The sequence below is a fragment of the Chamaea fasciata genome, unplaced genomic scaffold, assembly GCF_029207755.1.
Source record: "Chamaea fasciata isolate MVZ Bird 193981 ecotype frontalis unplaced genomic scaffold, bChaFas1.0.hap1 SCAF_3, whole genome shotgun sequence".
Classification (NCBI taxonomy): Eukaryota; Metazoa; Chordata; class Aves; order Passeriformes; family Sylviidae; genus Chamaea; species Chamaea fasciata.
Genome location: NW_027094088.1, coordinates 30,606,340 through 30,624,609, shown reverse-complemented (window position 1 = coordinate 30,624,609; position 18,270 = coordinate 30,606,340). Strand labels below are relative to the sequence as shown.

The following is an 18,270-nucleotide window of genomic DNA, read 5'->3' as shown; positions in this document are numbered from 1 at the left end:
TATTTTATCCTACTCAGCTTAACATTTGCACTTAGACAATAGTATCAAGTAGCAGTACCACAGCAGTTCACTTGTTCAGTGTCCAGTGCTGTTAAACACAATATATCAGCTTCATGGCAGGTCCATGTAGTCACAGATCCATTAATTCAAGGGAGTTTTGACTTGCTCATACCAGTGAAAAGGTTATTTTTTTATATGAGATCATATTACTAAAAGCTTGCCAAGAACTTAATACCACGTTGGGGTTAGATTTGTAGAAGCTTACTACATCTTGTGACCTCAATTTACTTAAACTTGCATGTTTTCTACTCTGGTAAGACATAAATAAACCAGCACTGGAACACTATGCAAGCTGCAGAGAGCACAGTGCAACTGGGGACACTTCCATGGCCACCCCTTTTGGAAGGTTAAGCGCCTTGTCCCTCCAATAAGCCAAGATCCCTGGCAAAAGTCCAGCAGCTCGTTGTGTTGTTATGGAAAGAAACACTTGGAAGTGACCAATTCACTGTCCAGGATGTTAAATATTTTTTCAGTAAAAGAAGACTAAATTTAAGTGAAGTAAAAGGGCTAACTTCTAAGCCTCACCAGGGAAAAAGTGGTAAGGCTTGTTTTCCTGGCTGACAGAGTTTAGCAAAAATGATTGCTTAAACCAGGTCCAACCTGTCTCACTCTGTTTAACCATCATATCCTCTAGTTTCTGTATAATTAAAATTAAATGGCTTTTTTTTCTTCATCATTTAGTAACAGTAAGCCTAAATAGCAGCTTCCTGGGTATGGTTTTATTTCCATGCTGTAGTAGAATCTCATGTAACAGACCTGAGGAGGTCTGAGGTCCCTGTTTTGCTTGCTGTGAAGAAGCTGCCTTGAGGCCTTAGAAGGAGCAGGTTGAAGAGTAACACGCTCCTGCAGTCACCAAGTGGTGAATGGACCCTTAGTGATTTTTGCCAGACTGCCTTTAGGGCTCCTGGGGAAACCTTTGATATTACACTTAGACTTTTTTTTCTGGCAGGGTGGATTTAACTAAAGTTTGGTGGCTGGAAGAGAAGGGCATCTGCTTTCAGTCGCTTGTGTAGCATTATATTGTTGACACATGGTCAAAAAAACTGCTTTGCAGTTTTTGTGGTTTGTTGATGGGGAGTTTGTGGAGTTTAAAATGTTTAGTAAAAGCCATTGTTTTGTCACTGTTGTCTTGGTAAGAGTAAGACTGCTGTCTCACCAATATGGATAATATGAAAAGTGCAAAAGAAGCTGATTATGTTGATTCTGATTCCTTGGTAACTTATACTAAAGTGGAAATTCACCCCAGTGCTGCACTGATTTAGAAAACAAGAAGGACTTGGAAAATGAAAAGTATAAAAAAGGTTCTATAGTAGTAGTAAATTGCTAATTAAACTTCTCGCTAGACAGGACATAAAAATGGCACTTAAAATGCCACTCAAATAAAGGAATCATTTTCTGCTTTCTGTTAAGGGACCATCCTCATTCTGATGGCAACTTTGCTGCAAAGGGCACCTTGTGACTGGACTTGCCAGACAGAGAAGACTTGCCCTGCTGGTGTGCTTTTGAAGTACTGTTAAAATCTCTCCATTTTCTTTAGAATTCCAGCATTAAAGCAACATGGAAACCACTGCACATACCCTCAGAAAATGCACATCCCTAAGCGCTGTCTGTGCTCTTGCTCCCAGGCCTGCTTCACTCTCGTATCGACATGACCAGAGTGATGGGACCAGAAAGCACTTTGAAGCTAGCAAAGCAAAATCATCCTAAAAAATAACTTGTTAAATAGTAATGAAGGTCTGTTCCTAGTTAAGTAACAGCTAGAAGTAGCTGTTTCTAGCAGAGGGGTGATAAATGCAGAGAGAAAAAAAGAGATGGAAAGCTAGGAGTTTTCTTTCTTACTCTGGCAATTGTGTTTTTGTTTTACTTCCTTAATTCCCGCAGCTGAAATAATTTTGTGTTTTATTCCTGTAGACGTAGGCATTTGTTTTGTTTGGCTATACAGTTAGAACGGAAAAAAAAAAAACAAAACACAAAAAAGAGCCCACCTTATGTGGGAATAGAAGCATTCTGTGTGAATCAGTGTCAGCCTTTTTTTCACTGAACAATAAGAAAAAGGAGATCCCATGTTAGAAAAGCAAAAGGCATGTATTTCAAAAAATTCAGAAACAAAGGTGATTTTGTCTTTTTTTATAATTACTTTAGAATATTCCTGTCATTTTCAGTTTCAAGTATGCTTTTATGAGGATAATCTTGTAAAACCCTAACATTTCAATACATCGTATGAATCTGTGTGAATTCCCATTGACATAAATACCTGTGCTTTGAGAGACTCATAGGTTTTTTTTGGTTTTGGGTTTTTTTTTTAAACTGGATTCTCTGGTGGAGTTTTGTTGGTTGGTTGGTTGGTTGGTGGGGTTTAGTTTTGGGCACGTTGTTTGTTTGTTTCAATCTGCAGATTGAAATCAATCTTTACATAGGTGTACATCCCTGGCTTTGTTCCTAGTATTCCAGTGTAATCAGAAAATCTGTACAGGGAAAAGAGACAGTAAAAATATTAGGTCCTATTGTGCAGTTGAATCTATTCAAATTGTCATTTCAATTGATGCAGAGTCTCTAAATCCTTCTGATTGGAGGCTTGAAACAATAATGTGTTTCATTCACAACATGATATTCTAAAAGAAGTTATATTTTTTTTATTGTCCCACTACAATCTTGAAAGCACAGGCTTTTATTGAAAGCTTGTGCTTGATTAGTAGAGCTTTTTTATGATGTTTTTACATTTGATATGAATTGTTGCACATTAGCAGATGTCACAGTTCATTGATAGATGGAAAGGAAAGGGCTTTGATATTCTTTTATAGGGTTTGAAGGTTCGATACACACAACTCCTGTTCATTCTTTTATTTTTCATAATTTCACACACTGATTTTAGTTCATGAATCCTAAATGAAAAATGTTCAGAGCCTGACAGCCCAAAACAAGGTAATCTTCAGTCTTTTTTCCAGAATAAACATGACCCTTTTGTTTTAGGCTGTCTTTCTTCTTCCAAGCTGCTGCAATCATAATTTGAATCCTTCTTCAGAATCTATTAAAATAATTATTATATTAATATAGTTACTCTTAAGGCACATTGCTTCCTTTTCCATTTTCTGAATGTCTTTACATATATATATATAAATCACTTAATTTTTTTGCAACCTGTGAGAATAAGAAGTGTCCTACCAAGTAATATCAGTGGTCTGTCTAATCCTCTTTATTGCTACTACACAATGCAATAAGAGGTTATTTAGAGAGGCCATGTAACTGCTGCTCTTTGCAGTCTATTCCCTTCATACTCCAGCAGCATCCAGAGTTGTTGAAGGATGTTAAAATGGGATATTCTACCTTATCCCTTTTAGTATCTGCTTACATATCTGTTGTCCATAAAGATATAGTAGCTGGTATATTTGGAGTAGCTGGTACAGTCTGACTCCACAGCTACAGTAGCAAACTCCTGTGAAAAAAGCACTTTTTTTTACCCATTTTAGTGCTTAACAATGTCCCAGTTCTAATATTGCAGGATTTGATAAATAGCAGTTCCACACTCATAATCTTTGTGATGATTTTAATCTCACTCATATTGTTACACTCCTGTGTGCAGCGGACTTTCTACTCTAGAAGTCCTGCACACATCATTACTGCAACTTACCTTTAGAGTGAACTGGAGTTTACATTTTACAAGTTTACATTTAATTTCTTTGAGATGAATAAATAAAAAGTAATTTTGAGGGGACTTTAATTCAATTATTTACTGAAGTGATTGTGCAGGGTATGTTTGTAAACTTCATGAACCACGGACAGGTTCTGAGGTTAATTTGTCCCATCTGTTTGGTTGCATTCTCTGCTTGTAGTGGCACCAGATGGTTGAAAATTTTGTGATGGTAGAAATAGCAAGAGTCGAGTGTAAATTGAATGTCTCCACCTTGTAATTTCTCTCACTTGTGATTTGAAGCCTGTTACATCTTCCATTTGACCTGGAATGAAACTTTTCTGACTTGGATCTACTCTGCCATCTCTTCAAGTATTTTTCATAAACATCTTTCCTTCTAGATTTACAAAAGAAGTGGTACCACTTAAGGTATTTCAGTAAATGTCAAAATAGGAACTTTACTGCATTCATGCACATACACATTCCTTTTTCAGTTTATCTTATAGTGCAACACATTCTGCAAATTCCTGATGCACACATCTTTCTTTTTTATGGGCATTCTGCAGAGAAGTAAACTGCCAGGCTATTCTGTAATCATCTTTGATGTTGCAATAAATGCTGTGTTCTTTAAAGCTTTTTAACCTTTAACCAGCTAAAGAACAAATCAAAGAAGCAGTTTTCTAGATAATTTAAAAAGACTATAGACACAGTAGATAAGTTGAAGTCTGTGTTTGCTGTGTATCAAAAGACTTTTCCTCCAAAGGCAGAGAGAAATTCATTGAGCAGCTAGCAAACTTAACTCAATTTGGAGACCTCATCAATAAAATAAATGTATATTCAAAAGATGCAATCATTTCTACTTACAAGCATGTGTTTACACAACTGATATTTTCAGTTAACCATGCTTCAGTACGCACTGAAGTTGCCCAGTGAATATATGCAACCCAAAGCCTCCATACATACACTGATCCAAGCAGCAGGTGCAAATCTTATCTCACAAAAGCTTTGCCCAAATCAGAGGTCAGTGACAGTTGGTGATGTCCTCATGGCATCCCTTACTCTGCGTGTCCCTGCTCTTAGCTTCAGGGGCAACTTGCTGATCTATTTGTAAAAGCTACTAACATTTTACTGAGTCTTAGGGGGAGATCAGCCTTACTCAATCCAGGCCAAAGTTCTCATCTGTAACCTCAAAGGGACTTGCCATCTACACAGTAATCTGTCTATCCCTCCACTGTCTTTCCCAGACCCAACTTGGGTAGTGATTAAGTCATGCAGGGACCACCTGTGCTTCAGAGAGAAAGATCTTCCTGTGCCTGAAATTCCTGGGCATCGCATTGTGCCAACATTAATTGCTTTCTTTTGAGTGTATAAATTTAATCACTCTTGGTTTAAACTTGTCCATACCTTTGGAAATAAGAACAGACTGTCAGTGACAGTGAGAGCTAGCCTGAGCATCCCGGGCTTAGAGTGACCCAGCACAGGCCACTCTGACCAGCTAATGCAGATCTAGCTACAGGGTCCAGATGTGACAAGCAGAGCTGTCTGTTGGTCAGGGTGTCCACTAGCAGCCCCCAGCAGGGTGGGGGGATGACACAGGGCCAGGGTTCACTTGAGAGCCATGGGCAGAGGTGCACACCTACAGCCCAGGGATGGACCGAAATGCAGCATTAAGGGGATGTCCCTCCCTAGGGAAGACTGGACAGGGCCACTGGGGCCTGGCAGTGCCCTCAGGGCCCCAAACTCTATCATTAGCAATTCTCTAAGTGCAAGAAGGATATAAATGCTACATTGGAGGCTGCGGAAGATAACAGGGCTTAGCTTAGCTCAGGGTCTTTTATTGAGGTAGTCTGTGATGGTCCTCATCTCTTTGTATCAGTTCATGTGGTAGCACTCTATATTTTGGTCTCTTCCCATTTTCTGGATGAGTAGGAGAAGCTGGCCATATATTAGTTATTTTGAAGTAGACATATCTATTTGAGTTTGTATTAATCATGTTTGGTATTAACTTTGTTAGTCTTTATTCATTGTCATAATTTCATTCTCCCTTTTTGTTGTGTGGTTTTCTCCTGCATGAGATCAAATCAGAGTGTGAAACACTGAGTCTGTGGGTGGAATAGTTGTGTGTACAAGAGGTGCAGGAGAGAGCATATGAAGGTTAAGTTTCCCTCTCTGGCAGCTGCTCTCTAGCAGAGCAGGTTATCTGGTTTCTGCTTAGCAACAGAGGCTGTACAGGGATTTGCTCAAAACATTTACTCAGGGCAGAAGCTCTGTCTGTGATCTGCTCTTCATACTGACCTCCAGCTCCCCATGACAAGGGAATTTTGATGTTGACGTGTTTCCACAGCAAGGTTTCAGGAAGAGCACTGAAAAACTTGAGAAACAATTGTATATTATCATCGTTATTTAATGAAACTTCTGTTAACAGTAACCTAGGACTGCCTAGGAATAAAAAAGGTGATGCATGGGGAGACAAAGAGAGGATAGTTTTGTGGCTGGCCTTGCACTGGCCATGAAGTTAGGAACTTTTAGTCTCTCTCTTCCTGGATGGCCTCAGTCATTGATAACTTTGTGTTATCCTGTGTCAGTGAGGGTTATGATTTCAAAGTGTGGATGAGCATCTCTTCTTCCGTTGCTGCAGTCACTGTGCTGAAGCTTGCTCAGTGGGAAGCAAGGTGGACATCTGTAAAAGGTCAGGTTTAACATGCAACCCCTGGAGCTTAGTAAAGGCAGTTGGCTCCTGAGGCTTCATCAATGGCTGCAGCATTCAGCAAAAGCTGCAACTCACTCAGGTTAGGCAGCAGATACCCTGCAAACACTTTTTCTAATGTTTCTTCACCTATTTGCTGTGCTATTTCTCCCAGTACATCCTAATTCTATCCCTTCTCGGCATATACCAAATACTGGTGCAGAGAAGCTTTCGGTCTGTATTACTAAGTGCAGTATCAGCAGAAAGTTGGTCTTTCATTTGGTCTTGTCATGTAATTTTATGACAATTAGTAATAATATATATTTATGACATTTTTTTTATTTTAATATGCCCAGTGTAAAGAACTGAGCTTGAGGAAGTAGGCATCAGCATGATAATGTGCCTGTCCGAATACTATGAGTCAATACCTGTAAGAAGAGAGGGGTCCTGAATAAAAATCTGGAATTAGACATTTCTGAATGGAAACATCTCTTAACTTACATCAGAAAAGCAACATCTTTATTTTTACTATCATAATTTTTTTTTTGGCTTAGCCAAGTTTCCAAAAAGAAAAAGAGTCTTTGGTAAAAACAGCAAAACAAACTGCTGGTTTGTTTTGGTTTTTTTCATGTGAGCAGAGACACAGTTACTCAATGCTAATGTCTCATTTTAAGGAACTTTAAATCCTCAGGAAGGTTTTCTTAGTACAAATGCAACTACTTTTTCTATTCAGAACATCGTGTTCAAGTAAGCTTTAGACTTTTAGTTATTTCTGGCATCCAGGGCATAGTTTGTGAACTGATATGACAGTATCTCATATAAATTTTCCATCTGGATGATCACAGTGCAATACAAGTTTCTTGCTGTGTTGTCAAGCTAGAACTAACTGTTGTCACTGGCTGACCTTTGTTTTTAAGTACGTGGGAACATTACTGAAACACTTCACATAATACAGAAGAGCTGTTTCTCTGTACTGAGTATCTTTATGTTGCCAAAGACTTCATTCATCTCCTTCTTTTGAAATGAGCACAGGATTCCCTGTCCTCCCCCATCACAAACTTTCTAAAAGTGTAAGTCAATTCCTTAACACTTAATCTCACAAAGGGTCCCATAGGAGTCAGTGGCCTGGTCTAATGTGCAAAAGTTGGAAAATCAAGTCCTAAATTAAGGCTAGAGAATGTTTTATTGTGCTCTGTCTTGTGTAAAATTGCTGAATACAAAATACAGTGTTCCTCTCCGTGCATCAGTGAATAATCATGGGGTTTTTCTTCCCCCTAGTGCAAAGTGATTGAGTAGGTTGTAAGAGTAAGGAGGTATGAGGAAGATGCAAAGATGGAAACATTAATTATTGGTGACTTGTATAGACTGTGAAATTATTAGAATAAGAAGCTCGTACTGTGAAATTGGTAAAAGCCCTCTCTTTAATGCTCATACTATGTTTTCCTAGTTTCATTTGGTTACTCTTTTTCAGAAAAAAAAATTATCTGTGGAGGAAGTACCAGTCTTTTCACCCTCCTGCTTTTTTTTTTTTACTTAGGTAGAAATAACAATTTAAAAACACTAAAGAATATCAGGTAGCAAATGTCTGTAGTGCACAGAGCATCATAAATGGAATACCTAGGCAGTATGTAAAGAAGCTGGCCCTGCTGCAGGACAGTTTTTCCAACTCTTGTTCCCACATTGCAGGGAAAGAAGTTTGAAAGCTGTTGGAGAATTCTGGTTTACTCCTTAATAAATGCTCTAGTGTTCACATCAAGCTCCTGTTTGGCAAGTTAATTTACAGGATGGCATAACAAATTTTTGAGTAACTTTTGCACTTGTTTCCTTTGCCTTCTTTCCCTCTGCATTGTCCAATACTCTGTTCATGGGCAAGCAGAATTCTGAGCTGGGAAAAGGAGCAGGTTTTCCCAGTGCTAAATTCTGTAATGCAACAAAACTCTTCTTTGTCACAGTCTGGTGCAATGGCAAGAATTTGTTCTTGCATGGGAAGGGAGGAAATACCTATACATTTATGCTTTCTTTTCTAACAAATTCTGCAAATGTAAACTGAGAAACTTAAATATAAAATGTCCTCATGTATTTCTGCTGTAGTCTGCCCATTTTGGTTCAGTATGCCTGGTCTGTATATATGTGTCTAGAAGTCACTTCTCAACAGACAACTTTTGATAGCTTGTATACAAGTAGCTCATTGCTAAAGACATTGTAGATTTCTCCAAGATTACAACTGGCAGTTGCATAAATCTGAGAAGACAACTTCGGCCTTTCAGTCAGCTGATTGCATTCCTAGAAACAAAGAGCACCACTGCCAGCATATCATGTCTAAGAACTTGTGCACCCAGCTGATTACTTCGGGTTGGGTTTTTGGTGGGATTTTTTGCAATACTGGATAATTTCTGAGAAACTCGTTGCCAGATGAGTATTTTGTCCTGTCATTTTCGTTATCTTCCTCAACTGGGTTCCTTTCCCTTCTGATATCACTGCTGCTGGACCAACTGGCAGCATTTCCCAGAGTGTTCCCTATTAGATTTGTAGCATCTGATGTGTTTTCCTGTGTGCTCAAAGACATAAACTAGATGCCAAAACAGCTTAAGAAAACAGGAATTGCAAAGACAAGGAAGGTACTGGAGCCAACCTAGGAGCTGAGGAGACACCTAGGACATGTGCCATCTCTAAGCTCCTTAGTGGAATAGAAACAGGTTAAAAGTTGTTCTTAGAAGTTCTGAGGTGTCTTCAAAAACTTTATAGTTAGTTCTATTTGAAAGACAGTATTGATATTTTTCCTATAAGAATCAGAACAAAGGAATATTAATAGCTCCCTGCACATGGTAACGTTTTCTGCATAATGACATTTTACAGGCTTGATATAATTTTCTGCCATGTGCATCAGCCATTAAATGAGAGGTCTTTAAAATTATCTTACCAGAACAGTTCTTTTTTCCAAACAACACCAAAAGAAGATGAGATCAAAGAATTTCATAAAAGGCGCTTTTCACAGCTTATCTGTCATCAAATGAAGGTATTAGGGAAATGGCCTGAGAAGCTTTTCCTACTTGATACCCCTTTTGAAGTGACTAGAGCTACAAAACATGCGATTTCTGCAGAGGATTCCAGTTGTGTTTCTCCCTTATATGAGAGGAAGGGCACAAGAACTGCATTACACCAGCTGGGACCCTTCTGGGGTCCTTGCTCTTGGAGCTTGCTTGGCCTTTCAGGGAGCAGGCAGGGAGCAGGGCTGCTGCCCAGGGAGTGCCCCATCCCTGAGCTCATCGTGGAGCTCGCAGCTACCAACACTGTAGCTGGGAGCATATTGATTTGAGCCAGGTTTGCCCCAGCTCCCAGAAAAATCCAGTGGCAACACAACACAAATCCATCCAGGATAATTTGGGGTTGAGGGTCTTCCCAAATTTAGAAGTCTTTTTGTTCATTTCTGAGGTTAGGAGGTAGGGAATTGAACTGATGAAATGCAAATGCATGTCATTTGTTCAGCATTTTCATTGCATGCCCTTATCTAATAAATTCCACATATTACAGTATTAAAAATTTAATCCTATCCCATTTGTGCTAAAGAGAGTCTCACCACTAAGCTCTGTAGGTTCTATGTCAGAAAATGAGATATATTATAGGTGTCACATAGAAAACAGTCATGTGGGGAAGAGGTATAATATCCATCAGTGACCAAGAAGAACCAAAACCAAGATTGTAATTCTTAATTTAAAGGAGGAAGGAAGTAAAACAATGAATGTTTTTGCTCTCACATGATAATATATTAGGGTCTTAATATGAAATTTTGTCTATTCAGGCAACTCAGAGGTAGAATTTTATGTCGTATTCTCAGAGAGTAAATTGAGAGCTCTATGTAGGAGGGCAGGCTGACAACTCTCTACCTGCTGTTTCTGTGCAACATTGAATTACTCCAAATTTCTTTTTTTTTTTAAAAAAACAGGATTAATTAAATTTTGGATGATATTTTCTTTTTACTAGAGCTAGTATGAGCCTGATACACCAGCTAATCCAATGCATAGTAAATTTGGTCCAGATAGTAATCTGACAAAATTCATTATCTGAGAAAACATTAGGAAGATTGTATTCAGGTTCATAAATTGCACAGGAAAAAGGTCTGTGTGAGGGAGGTGAGTTTCATCTATGATTCTGAGCTATATATGATTGCTGGTTGCAGAGTCTAGGGTATAGGTTTTATTCATAACCGTGCTTTCTCCTACAGCATTTATGGTACAGTGGAAGACCTGTACTTTTCAAAAGTGATGGCAATGTGAGTGAATTTTGCTTGCCACAGTAATGTGGGATTAGAGTCTTTCAGTAATTGAAACATTCAAGTAAACTTTTCTAGAAGAATTAGTGCTGGGGTGATAAACAGAGGGCGCATTTTTTCACTCTCAATGAATTTAGGACAGGCTGTCTTCACTTTGGACAGTTTTAGAGAATTGCTGGATATGTCTTTGGAACTGCCATAAATAAAATTTTCTTCTTGAGTGCTGGTCTAGGTAAAATTTAATGGTCCCTTGAACTTTTTGCAAAGAATAGGTGAGGCCCTGGATAACATTTCCTGCGTTGAATCATTAACTTGTTACTTCCATAGTTCTGTGTCCTACTGCTGGTACATAGTAAGTCCCTTACCCAAGCCTGCCCATTTATCTCAAGATGCATAATGCTAGCCACGTTTTCCTTGTTGAATAGTACTATGGGATGTGTTATGGGCATGCAAAACATGTTAAGAACCCCATTTTGTTCCATAAGGAGACAACATAAATCTCCCATGACAAAAGCAACATACCAGGACTGCTTTATGGCATACAGAGATCTTAGACAAACATCTTGCTTAAAAACCCCTTTCCAGCAACTCACATTATAGCTGAGTAAATGCTGCAAGGCAGGTCTTTACAGTAATACACTGTAAAGCATTTGAAAATCTCCATACTGAGTCAGAAAGCAGTGTTTGAAAACGAATTGCATTTGATTTGTACATTTTTTTGGCCATTCACATAGTATCATATGATAGGGTGCAGAGGGATTTTTGAGTGTCTCAAGAAAGGTCAGCTATTCTTGAAACCATTCTGTAGGTTTTAGAGGTGGTTTTTATCCCACAGACTTTCAACTAACATAATATCTGAGGTCGCTACAAACAGAATGGAAATATTCTGTAATCAATTCTGTAGAATCAAGAAAAAACGGTAACGAGTTCTTTTTGTAAGAAACAAAGGTGGAAAGCACAGAATTGTTTGTCTAAAGGTATTATATAACTTCCAGCACAGCTAGAAATTGATACTTTGAGTACGTTTAGGGGAAGACAGAATGCAAGTGATTTGCAGCAGTGGTATTTTCTGCAAGTACTGAACCAGACTGCCAGAGGAGGTGAAAGAGTGCTTATCAGTGGTGATTTTTAAGAGAGGGTCAGTTTATTTTCAGTAACTGATACAATTTTTTGACCTGCGCGGCAGAGTATGTTCAAGGAATATCATTCACTGCTGACTTTTGCTGGTGACAAGGGGACTGAGAAGGGAGCAAGGTATTTCTGGCAGAAATGAGATTCCACTGCAGTGGAATGCAGACAAACCCATTTGCCCTCTGGCAGACCAGATTAGCAGAGGCTCCTGCTTCTAGGTCTTTGTGGGCCAAATTGAGTCCATTCAGCAGGGCTGTTCAGGTTCACGGATTTAGATCTCGGGCTTACAGTGTCCAGAGACTGCCTTGCAGCATTGAAAAGGTTAGTTCCCCTTAGCTTAGGTACAGCTGATCCCGCTTGTCAGCTGTGGGATAAGCTAGATGATCTTGCAAGACTTCCTTATCCAGTTTTGTGTGGTTCTCTGATTTTCTCTGGTCTATGTTTTAACTTTGAGGCAATTTTTTCAAGGGGGAAAAAAAAAAAAAAAAGAATTTGAAATTACTGGGCAAAGCTGAGTGAAACTGATCAACCAGCCCTAAATATAATAGTACTCACCAGCTTGAGAGAAATTTGGAGTGTCAGGCTGACAAAAAAATCCTCTAATACGAAATCTGAACATAAGCATTTTGTGTTAAGTGAAAGATGCAGACATCCCATGTGAAATTTAAGATAGCAGTTCCTATTTACAGGTCATTTATTCCAAGAAATATGGGATTCGTAGAAATTGTTCCCTTTTCATTTGGAACTCCCTGAAAGCCCTGGTACAGAACAGGAAAAACAACACAATTAGCCCCGAGTATAAACACTGAAATCAGAGACAGATAACATGTCATAGTGTCCTGTTGGAGATTGTTACTGTGAACTTCAAAAAGGGATCACAAGAACAGGAGAAGCTTCTTGTTGTTTTCTTTAGTGTTGTACCTGGTTTTTCTCTTGGATTTATATTTGTCCCTCCTAATGCTGGGATTGTGGAAAATGTATCTGCTGTCCTGGTTAGTCTTTGTCTTAGGGTGGTGAAGGTTTGCACATAGTTTTGTGTACAGTATGCCTGTGCAATTTCCATCAGAAGCAGGAAATGTTTATTTAAGTTCTGAGGGGTGGGACAGTTGCTGTAGTTTTAGGTAATTTTAAACAAACTGTTTGAGCATCCTGTTTAAATAGAGTTAAGTAATCACAGTTTTGTATTAGTTGAAGAAGAAATCCCTATATGCAAGACATGAATAAAATATCATCTTACAGGGCATACCAAGGCGATATATTTACCTGACTTCTTGAGCAATAAAAGTTGTATGTTTGACTTTTGTTTTGCAACAAGTTTAGTGACTAAACATATCCCATTATGTAACAGTTGTCTACTAGAATGTGAACTATTTTACCTTTACCTGTATTTGATACACGGATTGGTTTCCTTGATACTTTCAGGGGCCTCTGAAGAAATCTAATTCAAATGCAACTTTCTAAAATGGGGAGAAAAATCTGTATTCATGCAAAGAACTTAGTTTAGGGAACTAGTGAGAATCAGGAAGAATTTAATCACAGCCAATTGTATGAGAACATAAATGAAGGAAAAAATGGTTGTTGGAGTAGGCTGCTAAGATATATCAGTTTTGAATTTTGCTTGGGTCCATGTTCACTGCCTTTCCTGAATGATTTTAAGTATTATAAAAGTTGAACTGGGAGACAAAATACAGTAGTGAAAAGATTTGTTCTCAGACTTGTGCCTTAGATGCACATCTCAGTTTTGAAACTGGGAGACAGATTACATGATTTATTTTTGTTTTGTAAAGTTTCAGTAATGAGGCTGTGTTGAACTGCATATGGGGTCCCCCAGCTGTTAGCACTTGATTGAAAGAGAAAAAAAATGTTTGTATTCTTCAGATTGAAGTGATAATTGTACGTGGTTTTATGTCTATCAATGGATTGTCTTTAGACTGCAATTTAATGAGATTTTAATTGGAAAACAAACAAAGGACAGACGGGTTAATGACTAATAGCAATTTTTAAAGAGTCTTTTAAGATCTACACAATAATTAATGTAAACAATACATCAAAGTCTTTCCCTGTCTAACCTTTCATACAGGGTTTACGTAGAAGGTTTTTCCTTAACAATGGTATTATTCCCCATCTAAACAATTAATAGGCTGTATAGTGTCATCTGTTAAATCAGAACTGATTGGCAAGATTATCTGGTCTTACTAGTAGGAAGGTCTTGGTCATTAATCACACCTACACAAAGAGGAGCTGGATTGAATCTGTTATGTCTTTAGATTTTATTGCTATTGATGTTTCTGAAAATCTCCCCTCCTTTTCTCAGTTAAAAACATGTACAATACTCCAAAAGAAAAAAGGTAGAACCTCTATCCAGTGAAACTCAAAATACCTAAACCCAAGGAAATATAAAGTGGCAGGGAGTGCAAGTAATATATAGTCCGATATAAAAAAAAAAAGATATAAATAAAACTAAAAATCAGAGAATGGCATTAATTACAATTTAGCATGAAGTATTAGAAGGATTTACTGTAGGTGGCTATTTTGAATGTCAAGAAGGATGAAAAATTAAATTGGGACAAAATTAAAGGAGTGGAATGAGAGAGATGAAACAAGATTTCTAGTTTAACTAGTAGGTAAACTCCACCATTTAGTGATTAGGCCCAAGATTGGAAAAAAGTTTACTTTCAGTGTCCCTTTTTGATGACACAAAGCATGTAGGGGTCTCTCAATTAAGAAAGTTAACAGGTGAGACTTGAATCAAAGAGATACTCAGACAGCCGTTATGCATTCCAGTATGAGAGTTACATTTATGGTCAGAAAATCCTGTGGAAATACAAAGTTGAACATTTTTTTGTTTTGTTTTGTTTTTTTTAACTTCTAGCCTGTTTATTTCGAGCCCAGTTTTCTTTTAAAATCTCTTATTCATGCACTGTGCTCTGCTTTCCTTTCCATTTGTTATTTTAAGTATTCTCATTCAGCCATATCATTTGAGAAATTCAAGGAAAAGTCGTATGATTAAGGGCTAAAATAAACCCTGGTAAAGAATCAAATTACTTCCAAAAACATATTAGTTTACTTTACTTCAGAAAACATATTAGCTTACTTTGCAGTACTTTTTTTGCTTTATAGGTGCCAAGAGAGGATTAGTCTGTAATGTCCTTGTTTGTGATTTTGCCTTTTATTTCAGTTTATATAATTAAAGAGTTCCCAGGACTGCTTTACATTTATCTTATTCATCAAAACATACTTTCCAAATGTTATGAAAACAAAGTTCAAAAATAATGCAGTCCAAACCAAACCCATTCAATTTTCCCTTGGAACACGATTGATAATAAAGTCATATCTTGTATTTCATTTTTAACTGAGTAAACACTGTGTTGTCCCTTAATGTATAATTCTAAAGGGTGCTCACTTTATATTCTCATACTTCAATGTCTGAATAACTCCGGGTGTTACGTGTAGCAAGATACATATAATCAGGAATAATACAGTTAGTTCACTACTGTTTGGGAGGATTTCATCCACTCTGCATTGAACTCAGAGGTCTCTCTGAGTCACTCTGTGCTTACATTATGACAGAAAGGAAGGAGTCAGAGGGTTGGGAACCTGTATTTTGAACATTAACATTTGATGAAAGATATGACAAAAAAGTTTGAGTGCAAAAATCATAATAATGTGTCTGTTGTTGTTGAGGTTACGGAAATTTAAAAAATGTCAATCTCAGCTCCTATTCATAAAATATTCTCTCTTCCCTTGCACCTTCTTTTCAAGTAAATGTGAGTCTCATCTGATCACATCATTGTCCTGACCAAAAAGAAAGACCAGAGAGTGCTTTTAAGAAAGTAGTTTCCATAGGGACTGAATATATTTCATCAAAAAAAGATGATACCTTCTAATGTTGAAATTCTGGTCTGCTGTGCTTTTGCATGTTGTGCATCTTACTGTTTCCTCCATGCTTGTGGGCTTTCTCAGATCCATTGTAAACAGTGAACAGAACTTTCAAACTATTTCTTTTTCTGGGAATTCTCAGTAGAAAACTGAAATGTTTACTGAGGAAAGCTGAAAAAGTGACTAGAAGTATAGAAATGTAGCAGAAAAATTCAATAGCAGAACAAATTCAATTACTGAGCTGTTCATTCTGCTTTTAGTAGGTATACTTTTGATGAGATTGTCAAGTAAACTCCAGAATGTGTCAGAAATACCCTTACAAATTAAGAATGGGATGTGCTCAAAAAGGAAGATATAGAAGAGAGAGAGAGATGATTGATAGGTATCAGTGTCCAGCTGAGGGAGTACTGCTAAATGTTTTGTTCAGACTGTCTGGTGACAAGATACTCCGCTAAAGAGTCCAGGTTAAATTTTCGGTTAACTAAACTGTTAGTGACCTAAAAAAGACTGGACTACAATAAAAACTTGAAGCTTTAACTAAACACAATTTCTCACATAAATAATGGACAATTAGGCACTTAGTGGATGTCATAAAAAGCATTTTGATCAAACACAGAGTATTTAATATGAGAAAAAACCAGTCAATTCTGACATGTTAGGAGATGGCCCTTGTCTATACAATTGTGTGAATCAATTGTTCTCAGTGTTGGGAGTAGAAGCTCCCAGCTCAATGACAAGTTGAGGGTCACCATTTGGGAGTCACAGCTGTAAGGCACAGCACCATCACTTCGCATCAGCATTGTTTGTTTTCTACTTGTCATAGGTGCAGCAACGTGATAGAAATGTTGGGAATGAGTATGGCCGCTCAGGAGAATGGGAATTGCAGCTTCATTTGCCTTGTTGATCCCACTCAAGTTTAGAAAGGTTAAAATAGCAGTGTAAGAAAGTTCAATTTCAACAAGCATTAGGAGAAGTTACTTGAGCCAAGTGTAAGTTGTGCTCTCCTCAGTCTGCAGTCCAATGAGTTTTGTGCTTGAAACACTGAACTGTATCCATGTGAGATAATCTTAGGGAAAGACCTGCAAAGAGATACTTGAAAATGCTCTCCAGAGAAACTCAGTCTGTGGTGCAGCAGTGAGAAGCCTTACAAAGGACAATGTCCACATCTTCTTCATAGGGGTGTTTTAATCTCTTACATTATGTTCCAGTAGCAGTACAGCTATGCTTTTGGCTGACTTCATCACAAACTTGACTGTATTGCTGTTACCCTAAAGCTCTAGCTTCTGAAATCCTATCTGAGAACTACCAGATTTTCTTTTAAAAGCAAGGCTTTAATTCTTACCGGTTCCAAAGATAAATCAGGCAGCCAGCACAAGGACCCACATTTTTGCTCAAAGGAACAAAGAGGGTGATAGTTAAACCCTACACTAATGTCAGAAGGTCTGCACTATGATTTTGGACGTTTCATATCAGCAGTACTGAGCATTACGAAAAGAGCAAAGGCTCGGCTCTGAATCCATGCTCTTTTGAGTGTATGGTGCAGCCAGAAGATTTGATGCTATTCTTCAGGAGGTCTTGCTTCCTAGGGAGTGGTAAGAAAAGTGTTGAAAAATGCACCGAAGTGGTTAGCAATGTTTTAACAAGAATACCAGTTCACCTGGCTTTCCAAATTTCATCCAGTCCAGCAGTTTCTGTGTTCCCAAAATACAGGAGGAAAGGCACAAAGTTTTTTTCTGCATCCTCTTTCTGTAATCAGCAAAAAGTCAGATAAACGTTTCTAGTCTCCTCCAGGAAGCATCCCTGATAAGTATAACATCTAGGCACTTAATGAGCAGCATTAATGCACACGCTTAAGTTTAAGGGTATTTTTAAGTGCTGTGCTCTGAGTCTGAGTTGTGGAGTAGATGATTAAAAACAAATGACAAACATCTATGAATTTCTGGATTCATATATATATATAAACTGTGTAATCTGCAGGCTTGGATTCATTTGGGGGAGATTAATTAACTTCGATCTTCTGTTGTTTTTCCTTGTCCAAAGCAGTGTCACATCTTGTCTTGTTTTCTTCAACCCAGCACACCAGACACTAGGAGCTAGAGCCAAACTGCAGTGTGACATCAGAGCTGCAGAGGGGTGAAGTCCCATGCTCACACACCTGTGAATCATGTGACCAGGGAAAGAAATGTCTGTGTCATATCACATCAGGATTACCTCAACCTCTAACTAAACTCATGTTCATATAGCTGTAGATAATTAACAGTAAGGAAATAAAGCATGTGGAGTAGGCATTAACCAAGGGTGAACAGGCAAGAAGTTGAAGGTTATGGGGTAATTAGTACAGACTGGGGAAAAATATGAAAATTTGTAAGAAACACTTAAAAATTGATCTAAATTATATCAAGTAGATGTGTGTCATTTCTTTCCTTATGCCTTCACCTGCATTGCCAGTTTAGATGATAAATGTTTCAAGATGACAAGCACATATTTAGTTTACCGATATTTTCTGTTCTGACTATTTCAACTTTTGCTTAACCTTTGGGTTAATGGTGTGACTGTCTGAGAATCTCAGTTGCTATTCTCAAGGAGCATTCATTTCTAGTCTAGCCTGTGGAAATA

General features: G+C 38.0%; 1 protein-coding gene across 2 annotated transcripts in view; it reads left to right on the top strand.

Moving 5' to 3' along the window:
- PRKCE (protein kinase C epsilon) overlaps positions 1–18,270 on the top strand; it is a 284,944-nt gene that overhangs the window by 212,266 nt on the left and 54,408 nt on the right. The window lies entirely within an intron of this gene.